General features: G+C 42.9%; 1 protein-coding gene across 13 annotated transcripts in view; it reads left to right on the forward strand.

Annotated features, from left to right (window-relative positions):
- Positions 1 to 4,572, forward strand: part of LOC106872834 (probable protein phosphatase 2C T23F11.1) — a 223,620-nt gene that overhangs the window by 207,102 nt on the left and 11,946 nt on the right. The gene's annotated exons all lie outside the window — the stretch shown is intronic.

Consider the following 4,572-nt stretch of genomic DNA (forward strand, 5'->3'; position numbering starts at 1 on the left):
TATCTGCTTCGATTCAGAAACCTCGCGCCCATTCTGGTCCACCAAAGACCGAATGGTTGCTCTGTTGCCGCACTTCGCCTCTGCCATGCGGGTCCATCGAGCAGCCTTACTGAATGTGCCTTAGATCTGACAACGCAGCCTTCGTGTTTGGCGTCAAAGTATTGGTCAAGGGCCAACCTGACCACCAACACGTTGGTTGCGATGCCTGTCCCAAGAGCCTCATCTAGTTTCCTAACTAAATCCCGCTCTGTTTTCTTACATTTGAAAGCTAGAGCCTTACTAAACCTAATCGATTCTGCTCTAATTGCCCTCTTCAGAGCAAATCATCAGTTGTTATTGATGATTGCCCCCGTCAATGCCCGCTTCACTAATAAACTAACCTGGTCTCTGTAGGCTTTGCATGCCGTTAAAGACGCGTTTAGCTTCCAGTAACCAGGACCTTGTCTATGGAGCCTATCTAAGTTGACCGTACAGATCACGAATTTGTGGTCCATGTAGCTGACTATGTGGAATTGTGGACACCCTGTGCTGTCCTTATCTGCTGGCCTACAGAAAACTCTATCTAATTACGATCTAGACGACCCGATGCGATTACTCCAAGTCCACATTGACACATTCAGGTTATCTAGATGATACCTGTCAGGCAGCTGAAAGCATCTGAGCAGTTTAGCTAGGCTCTTGCACCCCCCTCTCCTATCAAGTGCTCCCACATCCACCCGATCGAAACGTTCGTCTAAGACAGTGTTCCAATCCCCAATTAGCACTAAAGTGCGGGACGTGCCTAAGAAAATCTCCAGATGCTTGAAATAATCCAACTACCCTGCTCCTGTCAGAGCGTAAGCAGCCAGCAGTCTGAAGGCACCACCGTCACTACCATCCACGTTCAGGACCACCAACTTACCCTCTGGATCCAGGAAGGCTGTCTTTATTTTCAAATCCAGGCCTTTCTGAAATAACACTGCAGTACCACCACCGCCTACTCCCGGCTGACACGGAGATAGAAAAATCTCGTATCAGCCGAAAAGGGCTGCGAGTTCCCACGGTTCGGAGAGCCTGGTTTTGCTAATGGCTGCTACATCCACGCTGTAAGACCTCAAGTTGTTTAACAGGTGACCTTGTTTATAAGGCAACCCGAGGCCTCTCACATTTATACTACCGATTCTGAGTACGACCATGTTTCAAAAAAAGAATTTATCAAGGAAGAAAGGCTCTACTTACGGCTGTTGTCTGGTGGGATGGCTCCCTTGTGCTTCTGTGTGGGTATTTCCACCAGATTTCTAAAGAGTTTTTTGGAGAAACTTCTCCCTAGCAACCCAACATCATCTAGAAATTTGTTTTTATTTTGTCATAGTTATCATGCGAAATTTTCAGTGTATATGTGCTGGTGGCGTGTTGTGTGTGGGTATGACAAAATCTGAAATTTTCATGTCTGTATTGTTTCAAGTGTGTCACTAGGTGTTCATTTTTCATGTTTATTGCTGTAATGTTGATATTGGTGGTGGTGGTGTCTGTGTGTGTGGTGGTAGTAGTGGAGAAGGTGTTGCTAAGTGTTACGAGTGCATGTTGTTGTCGGGAAGCTCTACTTTCTCACGCCCCCCCCCCCGGTTTGTCAGTTGTTTCTTTATATTTCTTTCTTCTTTTCTTTCTTGGTGGCACTGTGTGCCACTCCCCTTTCTCACTATCAGTACTTGCACTATCTGAGCTGATTTGGTCAGGAAAGGGGATGTCTTTGAAGTCTGTTTCAGTAGTGTTTTGAAATGTAGTTTTATCTGATGGTTTTGTTGGTGGTGTAATCTCTGTTGAAATTGGTGTTGTTGTTGGTGGTGGTGGTGATGGTGTCATTGTCTTTTTTGGTGTTATTGTCCTTGGTGTTGGTGTTGGTCTGGTGATGGTTGGAGGTGGTGTCGCTTCTGGTGGTGATAGTATTGGTAGTGCGGAAGCTTTTGGCTTTTGCTTCTGCTGCATCTCCTGTTGTTGTTGCTGCTGCTGCAACTTCTTTTTCTCCACCTCCACTCTTTCCTTGTAAATGGGGCAATCCACTTTTAAATGTTTTTTGCTGCTGCAGCGGTAGCACTTTGGCCTTCGCCCCTCTACAGCAATGTGCAGTCTATAGCCGTCCGGCAAATTTATAGAGTCGGGTATGGCATTTATGGTTTGTTGGTTGATTTGCGCAAGAAGCTGCATTCCCATATCCAACCAGTTCTGGCTGTGCAACTTATGCACTTCCAAAGTAGTGGCAGTGTCTTCTATGTTGTAGAGGACAGCTGCTACTAGCCAGCATATGTTAAGCTCGGGCGGCACTTGGTCAGTTTTGATTTTCGTTACGCGCCGACCAGGTATGTCGGCACGAGCAGCAAATCTTCAGTTTTCACGATTGCCGTTGAATTACCTTGAATCTTCTTCATTTGGGAAGCAAATTTCTTTGGTTCCAAACCGCTTCCCTTTTATTACAAAAGATTTTTTGCCCCATATGGGCTTGAGTGCTATCTCCGACTGCTGTGGAGATGCACTTTCCATCTTCCTGTGTTTAATGTTTCAAATTTTGTATATTATTGTTCTTCTGTTTGTCTCGTTTATTAGTGTCTGTGGAGTGTTAAGGAAGACATTGTTTCCATCCTTCCTTAACAACTCTTTTGCAGTTTTAATATCGTCCATTGTAACATTGATTTCCTCTGAGTTTTGCTTTGCTGTGGAGGCGAAACCGTTACAATGGCTTTTGTTGTTGGTCTTGGTGGTGTCGCTGGTGTTGGGTTCTTTGTTAACTGTGTTGTTGTTTTTCTCTACCTCCTTCTCCGGTGTAGGAGCAACAGTGGTGGTGAGAGCCGGGAAATGCAGGTTCAAAAGGCGGTTGAAGGAACAGCCTTCATTCACTTCAGTAGCGCTGCATGTGGTGGAACGCTGTTCAATATTATCTTCTTTGCCTTTTAAGGTGTGGAATGAGCGTCTGTAGAGGGTGTGGTGCACAAAAAAGGGAACAGCTAACTGTTCTCTTCAAAGACATTTTGGCAAAAATTACAAGTTATTAAGTAAAAATTCAGAGTTTCAAACGAAAATTTCACCCCTAAAAGGGGAAAATTCCACCTGACTGACTAGCTCCACAAGAACCTAGTCGGCTTGGCTACACAAATATACAAAAATATTAAAAGTTTTAACAAATTTTCCAACAACTTACAGAGCTTCAAGAGACACGTCTGTCTGCTTTCAAAACAAGAATAATAATAATAATAATTAAGGTGGCGAGCTAGCAGAATCGTTAGCACGCTGAGTGAAATGCTTTGTGATATTTCATCTGCTGCTACATTCTGAGTTGAAATTCTGCTGAGATCAACTTTGCCTTTTATCCTTCAGGGTCAATGAATTAAGTACCAGTTGAACACTGGGGTCATTGTAATTGACACATCCCCTCCCCCAGAAAGGCTGCCTTTGTAGCAAAATTTGAACCCATTATTATTCATGTGGACTAGTGGTTTGGGTGTTGCATTCATGATCACTAGATCATGGGTTTGATTCCCGGACTGAGTAGTGTGTTGTGTTCTTGAGCAAAGCACTTCATTTCATGTTGCTCTGCAATTATTTCGATATCTGGTGCGTGGCACACTTGTGCACCTGTACAGGTATTGTTGATTTGATGGAGGGAGTGAGCTAATGTAAAACACATACATTTGATTACTATAAACAAATCATTTGTACAGGTCGTTCAGCAAACACTGAACTCTCATACGTTGTCTTTGATGGGAAACTCCATCATTATTATTATTGTAGATTGTCTAAATCATCAGGAATTTTAAAAAAATATCTAATGCGGTTCTGAACTATAATCTCATCAGATAGGTGTTTTTAAAAAGGTTTAAGCCATACTTCTCAGCAACTTTGAGATCATTATATAAGAAAGTGCAGAGGTCTTATCCTCTGTATCCCATATCCTTACTTCTAACCACTACAATGATTTTGACCCTGTTTATCTTGAAGAGCCAAATCCACTCTTCTGTGTATCAAATGTTTTTTTGTAGTTGTTCCACTGGGAACCGGATCATACTGTACCGTAGTTTTTTCTGGATAACATGTTCTGAATGTATGTGTGATTACCTCAAGAACTAAGAAGAAGTGTAAAATGACTGAAGAAAGAGTCTTAATGGACACATACCAATCATTATTAAATGTTAAATTCCTGATCCATTCTTTGCTCTCTCATTTCTTACTGAGTATGTAATTATGTCAATGGTCTTTTTATATTTCTAGTTATCGCCAAGCCAACATAGCAGTCCCCAAAAAAATAGGACGAATGCTGCCGTTGATTAGCTCCAAGGGGCCATTGCCTCTAGCTATCTATGTGACACACGAACCTGTGTCCATAGCTAGCTAGAGGCGATGACCTCTTGGAGCTAATCAATGGCAGCATTCATCCTATTGTTTGGACTGCCATGTTGGCTTGGCGATAACTATCAATATCCATAATGGACACAGGTTTGTGTGTCACATAGCTAGCTAGAGGTGATGGCCTCTTGGAGCTAATCAACGGCAGTATTCGTCCTATTTTTTGGACTGCCATGTTGGCTTGGCGATAACTATTAA

Source organism: Octopus bimaculoides, chromosome 7 (assembly GCF_001194135.2).
Source record: "Octopus bimaculoides isolate UCB-OBI-ISO-001 chromosome 7, ASM119413v2, whole genome shotgun sequence".
Classification (NCBI taxonomy): domain Eukaryota; kingdom Metazoa; phylum Mollusca; class Cephalopoda; order Octopoda; family Octopodidae; genus Octopus; species Octopus bimaculoides.